Source organism: Arvicola amphibius, chromosome 14 (assembly GCF_903992535.2).
Source record: "Arvicola amphibius chromosome 14, mArvAmp1.2, whole genome shotgun sequence".
Classification (NCBI taxonomy): domain Eukaryota; kingdom Metazoa; phylum Chordata; class Mammalia; order Rodentia; family Cricetidae; genus Arvicola; species Arvicola amphibius.
Window position 1 is genome coordinate 13163479 of NC_052060.1, and position 11820 is coordinate 13175298.

Below are 11820 nucleotides of genomic sequence, written 5' to 3' on the forward strand. Positions count from 1 at the left end.
AAACAATGTTAGGCATCCATTTTCTTCTCAGCTGCAGCAGTTTAGGCAGCAAGGAGGAGAGAGAGAGAGAGAGAGAGAGAGAGAGAGAGAGAGAGAGAGAGAGAGAGAGAACACATGCTTGCCTGTGTGCGCTCAGCTCACCTCCTTTCTCAGGCAGTCCAGGACCCAGGCCTAAGGCGCTTTCCATTTTCCAAACGTTCTTCTCATATCAAAGTTAATGTCATCCAGACAATCCCCTACAGATGTGCCCCTCCGCCAGGGGTTAAGACAACCCCTCTTGGGACTCATTTCTACAGCGATTCTAGGCTCCGGCAGGTTGACAATTACTGTTTGCAATCTCCGTGTGTGCTGTCATGATATTTCACACGCTCTTGACTTCTGATGCGACTAGTTGTTTCAAGCTCCTGTTGCCTCGACTTCCCCAAAGTGATGGTCTGTACCCTGGAATTGTGAGTCAAATAAACCTCTTCTTCTTTCACTGAGCCTGTCGGAGTATTTTACCAGAGCAACAGGAAATGATTCGAATATACACGCTAATGTATCCAGGCCACTGCCCGAGAGCTCCTTTCTCACTAACCAGCCCTGGTTCTCTGCTTCCCCCCAGGTGTTGATGGAAGTGAAATCCTTGTCACCCAGCAGAAAGCAAACACGACAGCAATTGTGTCCAAAGTCAGCAAGTTCATTTCTTGCAAAGAGCAAGAATTAGAAGCGCATCTATGGGGTCCTGCTAGACACATGCAGGGGCCTGCTTGAGGTGGTTAGGAGAGGGTGACAGGCTAGAACTGTAATGAGGGATGTCCTAACATACTGCTCTGAAGAATTTGTATATATTCTTCCTCTCCTTTCAGTTCAATGAACATTCACCAAACCCTGATGTTTGCCTGAGCGACTGCTAACAGGCCATTTTTGTCAGAGTCAAAGATCTCAGCACCCAGGAGTCACGTGGTAGGAGGGTGGCTTGATTATAAAACAACTCAAAATCCTGCAGGAACTTATACCAAAGCCCTGGAAACTTCAGTCACCCAAAGGGTGAATCTGCTTTCTGGGGGTCCCCTGCACGGCCCTGACACTGTAGAAATGACATCTTGTTGACGTTATTGTCTCAAGAGTTATACTAGCTGACCCTTCCTGAGGCTAAGCTGTTGCTGTTACCCCCCCCACACACACACACTCTGACCCACAGAATGGAATAATAAAAGTCATAAAATTGAGACTGTTATGGCGTTGGGAGAAAATAGAAGCTCTCAGGGTCTTTGCAATCTGTGCTGGGTGAGTGGCAGTTTGGAGTGAGCCAGCATTCACTGCCGCCGCTAGCAGTCAGCTTGTGCCCTATTTTCTGGAGCACAAGGCGGAGGGCATGCCTTCCAGCCAGGGTAATCATACGCCTCCTGTGTGTGAAGAAGCAAGCCCTAAAGATTAGAATACACCCATGCAGGGAGGGATAAAAAAGATACTTGCCTCTCGGGCAGCCTGAGGGCATCCTAGGAATATTGGGATCCTTCCTTCATAATCTAGAAGGGTAGATTTAGATGTAAGATTCTAAAGACCGTTGAGTCTAAAGGGTTTTGGTATTTGAGGGTGGCTAGCTTACTTTATTGTTCCCAGAGCACAGTCTGTCCAGGGAGCTAGGGTCATCTGCTTTCATGGCTGACCAAGAGGCAGCTCCTTTCCCAGTTAGCTTAGAGCTTTCCCGCTCCCTTTCTCACTTGGAGTTCTAGGTCGGTAAAGCAAGTTTTATGAGAATCATTTCAGGGCCAACAAAAAGACTCAGCTGGTAAGGGTACTTGCTGCCAAAGCTGATGAGCTGAGTTTAATCCCTAGGACCCACGGGGTGGAAGGAGAGACTTGACCACTGCTCCCTAAAAGTTGTCCTCTGACTGCACACACACACACACACACACACACTCTAGGTCCCTCATTTTGTAAATGAGGACCTCAGTGTCTTAAAGAGAGGAAGGGACTTACTACAAAACCCCTTGACAATTACATGGCCCATAAGCTAAGTTGCCTTTCTCTCTGCTGTGTCTTGATACCTGCTGGAAGCAACTTAAAGGAGGAAGGGTTTATTTGATGCTCATGGTTTGGAGGTACAGGCCATGGTGACAGGGAAGGCATGGTGGGAGAGGCTTGTTCACATCTGAGTGGATCAGGAATCAGAAACAGGGGCCTGCTGGCACGCGTGTGGCTTTCTCTAGTTTTCTGGACTCCTGGCACATAGCACCACGTCCATTCAGGGTTGATGTTCCTCCCTGGATTAAGCCTTTCTGGAAGTTCTCTTACAGACATGCTCAGAGACATGTCTTATAGGCAATTCCAACCCCTGTCCAGTTGACAGAAGTATCCATCATGGAGTCAGAGATCTACTGAGCTAGGTTTCTGGAGGCTTCTAAGATCAGTGAGACTCAGCTCCCTCCTAGCGGGCTTCAAGGGAGAGCATAAAGGCAAACAGACAAGGTACAAGTAGACCGTGGTGACCGCCAAGCCACACAAGGGCTCCTTCCGCTGCCCACCTGCAGCCTACAGGGTTTTGTTTGTTTACCTGTTTGGTTCTGTCACCTAGCAACAGCAAGCTCCCCAAGGGCAGACAGAACTCATCACTGTCATTCGCCACTAAGTTCCTGGGGCCTGGAAGAGAGTCTGGCAATGATGTCCGTGCACAATACCTATTTTTGGCAGAATAAACAAATGAGAATAGGATCCTTAGCAGGTACCTCCTGGAAAGTTTGTTTCCTTGTTCTCAGAGAATGAACCCGGGACCTCGCCTCGGCCTCTTGGACAGATTTGAGACAAGGGAGCCTCGGAGCTGGGCCTTCAGGAGAAGGGTAGAGATGCCACAGACTGGGAGGCTAGCCACTCATATTTCAGAATGAACACGGAAGAGGGGGGCAGGAAAGCAGGGCTGTGCGTGTGCATCAGGGAGTCTGGCCGCAGTGTGAGAATGTGCTAGTTCATGGAGAGCCCCAGGTGACAAGCGCTCGTCCAGTTGGCAACAGGAAACCATTCCAGATCCTTCCACAGAGGAGAGGCAAACCAGACCTGTGGACCAGTGGAGGGCTGAGGGGCAGGCAATGGGGGTGGGAGGGTGACATTAGAGGCAGGGCAACTGTTGGGAGGCTGGGGGGAGGGAGGAGGGTGATGGTAGCAGGAGCTACAGGTGACAAGGACGTGTGGGACAGAGACGCTGTTACTATTAATAGGAAGGCCTGTCACAGATGGTGTGTTTGGGTGTCAGAAACATGGAGGCTGAAGGACCGGGAGACCTCAAAGGTGACCCTGAAGTTCTGAGGCCGGGCGCTAGGAGGACAAAATGGAAGCGGGCGAAGTCTAGCCGCAATAAATAGCGATGGGAGGGACCCCCAGGTTTGAGTGTCTCGTGGGAATTACCTAGTGAAAATGGCTACCTAGATGCCAGAATGTCAGTGTGGTACAGCTTGCCCTTCTGGACGCTTGAGCTCTAAACAGTCAGGGGAGCACAACTGGGCAACGGAGTTTTTTTTTTTTTACTTTTTAATTTGCTTTGTTGTTGTAGATAGGAGGGCCGTCTCACTATGTAGACCTCGAATTCATAGGGACCCGGCTACCTCAGCCTCCTGAGTGCTCGGATTAATGGTGTAATGGTGTGCACCGTTGTCCCCAGCTAGGGGACTCTTTGAGGCAGCCTGCAGGCCTCCAGCATGTAGAAAGCTGATCTGGCAAGGGACTGTGAGGCTCGTTCCTCCACGGAGGACACAGGATGACACAGGTGGATCTGAGGCCACTAGGGAAGGGGGCTGGGAGTCCGGCGACTTGCTGGAGCAGGCAGCTATTTTGTTCCTGTGATACTGACGAGAGGCCAATGAACTTTGGATGATTTGAATTTCAATGCTTTTATCAGACCTTCAGTGTTATCAGAAAGCTCCCAATTGCAGGCGCGCTCCCTCTCCCTGTGTACAGCTAGTTCAGAAGTTGTACCTCCAAATACCAACCCTCCTCCTCGGGGTATGGGTGGTGATAGATTGGAGTTTATTGTTGCTGTTTTTGGAACATTTTTGGTTGCTAGGATCTCCATGAGACACGGAGTTCTAAAAGATCAATTCCCTGCCGCCTGCTCCTAACGTCATTTGCTGTTATTGAGGAAATATGGTCTTAGAGGTAGAGAGTTGGAAAAAAAAAAAAAAAAAAAAAAAAAAAAACAAGTCTTTTACTGAACCCTGAAGTTCCTTTCTTCCTGGCCTCAGGGACATTGCTCCGATCATAAACTACAGGACTTTTAAGAAAAGCAAACGAACTTCAACTGCATTGCAAAGGTCATAGGGCTGGTGGAGGGAGGAAAGTGAATGATTAGCTTTTGCCTGCAGTAGGCTTTGAGGAGATTTACAGGGTTCAAAGGGGCGGCCTGAAAACTTCAGTCCAGGGCAAATGCTAACAAGTCTTCCTCCCTAATCTGTCACCTCAAGAACTCTACTCCCCTCGCCTTCTGGGAGGACACTCCGTGTCTGACAGGGCGTGTCAAAGGCAGGCACCTGCCCCACCTGCGATGCTCAGACCAGGCCAGGAACCTTGGAGGCTTCCACTTGGAGAGCCGTCCTGGTCTGCTTCTCCGCGTGCTTCTCCTGCCACCTGCACTGTGAACGATCAGCGATGACGTACACGCACGCATGCATGCACGCACGCACGCCCAGGCGATGACCTTGGGTTCGTTTTTGTCTGTGATTTTTCATGCGTTCATGGGTAAATTGATAATGCCTACTCTAGTTCAAAGGCTGAAGGGATCAAACGAGACAAAGTATAAAAAAAAAAAACAAAAAAAAAAAAAAAAAAAAAAACCACCCAGGAAATGCACAGGAGAGGACACGTGTCTCTGAATCTAGAGGTTCGTCCTGTCCTGTCCTTTTCCAGAACAATCTCACCCTCCACCCATCTGTTCTCTGCATGCAGAGGCTGGAGGGGAGGCAGCGCTTTCCCCTGCGCATCCAGGGTGGACTGGGGAGGGGGGTGAGCGATCCCGCACAGTCGACATTCCCCTTTGCCAGGCGCATCCGTGGGGAGCCTGTGGATCAGAATAGCCTGCCTGCATGGGTGAGGGCCGTAGTGTGATGGAGCCACCACCAACCGCATTCAGCAGTCAGCCAGAAAGGAGCCGCGAGCGCCCCCTGACGCCTCTACGGCGCAGCACAGGCAGGGCCGCCACAGCCAGAGGGTCTCTCTCAGCCAGCAGTGATGGCCAAGGCCACCCCTTCTGTTGTTGGTCCTTACTCAATTTGGAACACATTTCCTGGATACATATATGGATCCGACGTGGAGAGAACCAAGGGCAGAGGGCGTTCTTGATGATTCTCACCACAGGGACAGAAGAAGAACATTCTAGAAGGAGGCAGAAGAGGAAAGAGCAAAGTGAGAGAAGGGTGTGGGTCTGAGTGAAGGAGAAAGGAGCCCAGACCCCTTTGGGCACATGGCTCACCAAATGAGTTCCCCATTCGTGGTTGTCTCTAGGCCTGAAACACAGGTTGGGTTTGTTTAAGAGCGCTAGTGTTGGGTGCCCCATAGAATATCTCATCCTCCTCCGGGAAGAAGAAGAAGAAGGCTACTCTCTGCACTTTGAGCAAGTTCAGGCTGTTATTAGGGGAGAAGATTTGCTCAGTTACAGGAGTGAGCACCAGTCCCTTGCCCCTTGGTATCCAAACACCTGTGGGCTGTGTCCTGACAGGAGAGTCGTGAGGTACTGTCTGAGAACTTTACAACATAAAGCTGGCAAAGGAAAGAGACTCCCTCCCAAGCAAAGCTGTTGAATGAGAGGAAATGAATGGTCTAGACTCAGAAACAAAGAGACGGGGAGGGAGAGCTTCTGCCGAGACCACTGCTGTTTGTTCCCAGGCTTGACAGGAAGGGAGACAGCCTGCATTCCTTTCTGACAGGCATTGTATACATGCAGAGAGCATGTGCTTTGTCCATGCAGAGCACCTTGGGCCCCAGTTAGGACGGCTGAGTGCGGCAGACACCAGCTGTCGGGAGCCGCCACGCTGGGCTATCAGTGCCTTCTCAGGTCAATGGCGTGGGACTGTGCTCTGCACAGAGGGAGGAGCGAGGCTCTTCACAGAAGACCGGCTTCTGGAGCCAGAGGCCATTCTTCTTTCCCAGTGTGATCTTCGACATCTCAAAATTACTTTAGGAAGAACCTCACTTGAGATGAAGTTTAGCCCCCGCATCCAACCCCCAGAAAATACATGTCATGAAGCCAAATCCATCTTCCATCCATTTATCCATCCGTCCTTCCATCTGAGGCTGCACTTAGTAAGCATCCACTGCTCAACACAAGACACTGTTCTGAGTGCAGAACACATAGTGAACAAAATAAAACAGGCACCATCCATGCAGAGTAATTTTACAGAGGGAAACAAGTCAGCCAGTGTGGGAAGGCAACAGGGTAGTGGAGAGCTTGCCGTGTCAAGCTGGGAGGAGTGAGCTATGCCATCATATGGGATGGGAGGTTCATGAGTCAAGAGATGACTAGGTACAAGGTGTGCAGAATGCACTTGCTCTATTCAAAGCACAGCAAGGGCGCCCATGTGGTGGAATAGCTTGAAGGAGACCAAGTGGGCCTTGCAGGCCATGGGCAAGGGTTTAAATGAAGTGATGCGAGGCTCCTAGAAGGGTTAGAGTAGCGACTGAATATGCAATATTTAAGAGCATCCTAGCTCCTGGGGCTGGAGTGGCGTGGGGGCAGGACTGAGATGGGACTGAAGCCAGACTGGATCTGCAGCAGCCTAGAGGGCCAAGGTGATGGCTTAGCCCAGATATGCGAGGAACTGGGACCATACAGAGAAAGCAGAAAAGGAACGCAGGGGTCCAGTTGGCTTGGATGGGGCAATTGCAGACGGTCGTTCATCAGAATAGGACCGCAGCACATCACCTTCTCAACTGACTGGGTTGAATGAATGGCCTCTGAAATCTTTCTAAATGCACTCATGACATAGAAACAGGACTCCGGGGCTGGAGAGATGGCTCAGTGGTTAAGAGCACTGGCTGCTCTTCCAGAGGTCCTGAGTTCAATTCCCAGCAACCACATGGTGGCTCACAACCATCTGTAATGAGATCTGACACCCTCTTCTGGCCTGCAGGCATACATGGAAGAAATGCTGTACACATAATAAATAAATCTTTAAAAGAAAGAAAGAAAGAAAGAAAGAAAGAAAGAAAGAAAGAAAGAAAGAAGCAGGACTCCGCTGGCTCCCAAGATGAAGCAAATCTAAGAACCTTGGCAGACAGGTGGGCAGCAGAACTGGCATTGATCCTTGGAGCCAGGTGTGGCATCCTAGAGGTCTGGAGCCTTTCATCAAGGGCTGTTATCTAGGGAGTGGAGAAGAAAGTCTGTGTTTTGCCTGAGAGGGAAATCTAGCATTCTGGAGTCTCCTGATTACGTCTGGGCAGATAAGACAACATTTCTCGAATAGAGCGGGTGAGGACAAGCTTGCTATGAAAGAGATCTCTACACCTTGACATTAGCTCTGAGTGGTGAAAATCATGCAGACGTCCCGTAGGGACCTGTGACCACAAGGTGGCTTTGACTGCTCTCTCTCTGGACTTGTCTATCCGTTGGCTTGAAAGCCCACAAACATCAAATGTCATTTAAATGACCTTGGGTGTGTTTTTGGATAACAGGGAGATTTAAAAGCAAATCTTTTTATTTGGTCCAGCTTCAACCCATACCTCAAACAATTCCCGTGGATGAAGTTTAAAGGAAAACCAAAAAAATCACATTAAAAATTAACAAAGCACACAAAGAAACAAACACTACCATTGATTGTCCAAAAAAAAAAAAAAAAAAAGAATTACAGAAACAAAAAAGAAAATCCAGAAACAACTCTGGTGATTTCAGGTATTAGAATGTTCTTACATGGAATAAAATTATTTATTATATTTAAAGATGCAAAAGAGGAGCTTAGAGCATAAGCAGGAACAGGAAACCCTAAAGTATAATCGCACAGGTTAGAGAAATGACCAAACAGACCCTTAAAATAATAAACAAAACAGTAGCATTAATATTCAGTGGGGACAACCAACACCAGCTTAGATGCAGCCAAAGAGAGCTAGTCATCTTAAAGACAGGTGCAAGCGTGCACACACGCGCACGTGCACACACACACACACACACACACACACACACACACACACACCTCCAGGATGTAGTTCTGAGAGATAAAATGATGTGAATTATGAAAGAAGTTGATAGTCGCAGAGGGTAGAATGTTGAGTTTCCTTCACACCCACACTGGAGTTCCCACAGGAAGAATGTGTGAAGACAGTTTTAGAGTTAAATGCTAATCATTCCAGAGAATTACTGGAAATTATTTTTCAAATTTAGGAAATCTAATAATCCAAAGGAAAAGAGGAGAAAGATACACACACACACACACACACACACACACACAGTGGGGGAGAAAACATTCAAAACAGAAAGAAAAGACATGTACCCTCTGACAAATGGTCAGCTGGAAGACTTGTTAAAAGTCATAATGCATGCCTGCATGCCAGAAGGTAGCAGAAGACATTTGTGGGGGGAGGGTGTTGAGACAGGGTTTCTCTGTAGCTTTGGAGCCTGTTCTGGAACTAGCTCTTGTAGACCAGGCTGGCCTCGAAGGCACAGAGATCCGTCTGCCTCTGCCTCCCGAGGTGTGTGCCACCACTGCCTGGCTAACAGCAGAAGACATGTTTTTAATGTGCTAAGAACAATTGTGTGAACCAAGAGTTGCAAACTTCTCTGAAGAATAAAACTCCCAGTCTGCCGCCCCTGCAGTGTGTATACTCTTGGTACTGAAAATGCTAGCATGTGTGTTTGGGGAGAAAGGAAATAACACAAAGTCTGAGATTCCAGAGGGTAAAGATAGTGCTAAATGTGTGAACCAAATAAAATAGAACTTCAAGAAGTAATATAAGAAAAATATCCAAAAATACCCATTTTTGTCTATGTACCTGTGTGTATGGAGTGTCAGATGGGCTAAAACCAACATCCTGATTGACAGTAGCAGAAAGGGAGGAAGTGATGGGAACCAGGCCTACTAAGGTCCTCGGCAGATTAGAGTGAAGATGTTGGCTAGCTCTGGATTCTGGTCCGTAGCCATGGTAACCATTAAGAGAAATTAGACAGAGCAAGAAACTCCCAAGCAAAAGAAACACAAGGAAAGAAAAGAAAAGAAAGGAAAGGAAAAAGAAAGATAATCATTTTAGTTTTAACAGAGGTGAGAAAGTGGACCAGGAGGCATAGGGAGAGGACAAGATGGATCAGCTGTAAGCCATGTGACAATAGAGGAGCAATGAAGCCACTATGTCAATATATAAACATATGGCCCCAAAACACAAGCTAAGGAGCTCAGCCACTAAATGTGCCTTTCTAACATCTGCTTTAAAACAGAAGGTTCAATAGCAAAGGATGCTGACTGGAAGGTAAAGCTACACTGAGAGATGCTAACAAAAATAAGATGCGGTCTTTCCAACAAAATTGTATACAAGTAAAGTATTCACAAGTTTAGAAAAGGCCATTTTCTAATGTTAAACGCATCTGTTACCTAGCAGATAGTAGCACTACTGAGCCTATATGCCCCTAACCACATAGTCTCAACAATAAACAAAAGTTCAATGAAAACCATAAAAAAAACTGAAAAACTAGTCACACCGTGGGAGACTTAAAAACAATTTGTTCGGTAAATGTTGGAAAAATGCAGAGGAAAAAAATATCAGAAATACAGAAAGGTCAGTCAGCATGTGACCAGGTAACCTGCTACGTATTGAACTTCAAATTTATATTTGCATATCTTCTTGGCATGCACATAGGCTAATGAGGACATGCTGACCTAAAAGTTGGCTGCACAGACTGTGAAAGGATTGGGGTTTTTCAGACCACCCTTGTGGTTAAGAATGCAAATATAACCAAGCCACCTGTCTTAGTTACTTACCAATTGCTGTGACAAAGCATCCTGAGCAAGGCAGCCTATAAAAAAAAAAAAAGATGCTTAATTGGGGCTCAGAAGTATAGAGGGCTAGAGTCCATGACTTCATGGCAGGGAGCATGGCAGCAGGCAGACAGGCACAGTACTGGAGAAGCAGCTGAGAGTTCCCATCCTTATCTGCAAGTAGGGGGGCAGAGAAAGAATGAATTTGGAACGGGAGCTTTTGAAACCTTAAAGCTGTCCCCAGTGACAGACCTCCTCCAGCTAGACCACACCTCCTGGTCCTTTCCAAACAGTTCCACCAAACAGGGATCAAGTATTCAAATATCTAAGCCCATGGAGCCAATCTCATTCAAACCACTACACAACTTGAGGTTTTCATTTTTTTTAGGTTTTTTTTTTTTTTTTTTTTTTTTTTTTTGGTCTCGAACTCACAGAGATCAACCTGCCTCTGCCTCCCAAGTGCTGGGATTAAAGGCGTGCGCCACCACTGCCCGGCCAACTTGAGGTTTTCAAACAATAACATTTTTTAAACTCCAAAACTTATGGGACCCTACTGGGCATCTGCTATCAGTTTTAGGTCCATTTGTGCTGAAATAACTCTGGATAAAACTAACCCCGTTTCCTGAAGTTCTGTGAATTGCCCGTTCTGGTGGCAACCACAGGGGTCATGCAGCAGAAAGACTTTTCTACAGGGGTAGTTTTGATTGCTTACATTTTTTCTTTAGTAGATTTTAATGTAAAAAAAAATAAGCAAAATCTTCAAAGCAACTCACACATTTGAGACAAGTGCTCTCCCCCTGAGGTACACCCCTAGCTATTCCATGGCTGGTTCCTGTTTCTATAAAGAGTGCGTTTAGCTATGAGGGGTGGCGGACCATGAGGGAGGAGGAGGCACTGACGTGACAAGTGTTTCCATGGCAGCGACCTGTACCAAGGCCCAGGGATTCACATCCATTTGTCCCTTTATTGCTTTCAATGTGCTAGGGATGATGTTTTAAATTAATTAAATAAATTTTAAATAATTTCTCCAAGGGCCTGGAGGTGAACTGGGGGAGAGATACCACTTAGGCACCAACAGCTGTCTCAGGAAAGAGGGAAGTTGGAAACTCAGAAGTCAGGCACCTGGTGAAGGCCAAGTGCTCAGTCAGCTTCACAGGTGAGGAGCACACACAGCCAGGTCCATCTGAATGGCTAGATAGCTGCCATTCCCTGAGAGAGCATAGCCCCACATCCAGGGGCATTATGGGAGATGGAAAAGGTCCTCTGGAGAATTTTTTAAAAAGGAAAGAAGGAAGGAGAGAGGGAGGGAGGGAGGGAGGGAGGGAGGGAGGGAGGGAGGGAGGGAGGGAAGAAGGAAGGGAGAGAAGACCAGAGGAAGGAAACAAGGAGAACGAGTCAGCAACTAAGAGGACTTTAGGGGACCCAAGTTCCGTTCCCAGCACCCATGTCAAGTGGCTCACAACTGCACGCGGCTCCAGTAGGGAATCCAATGCTCTCTTCTGGAACTTGTGGGCACCTGAACCCACATAGCATGACACACAAGCATGTCTATGTACTTGTAGTGAGAACAAACCGAGAAACTGACCAAAGTCAAGAAGCATCGTGATCAGACCTCACATTGTGCTGGCAATCTATCTTCCGAAACACCAGAGCTGAACGTCTGCAGCGTCCAGGCTGGCCTGTGCTGCTGGTTCCCCTTCAGAGCTCAGCTTTGAACAAAGACTGGGGCATTAGCTAAGGCACGATAAAAGACCAGCAATTTAACATCAGCAGAAAACCAGCTTTTCAGGAGGAGCAGGGTACAGCTCTTAGACTAAGACAGTAACAAGTGTTGGGCCCTGAAAATGAGGGACCCAGTGGTTGGCTTTTCATTTGTTGGTGCCTGCTGCCCTCT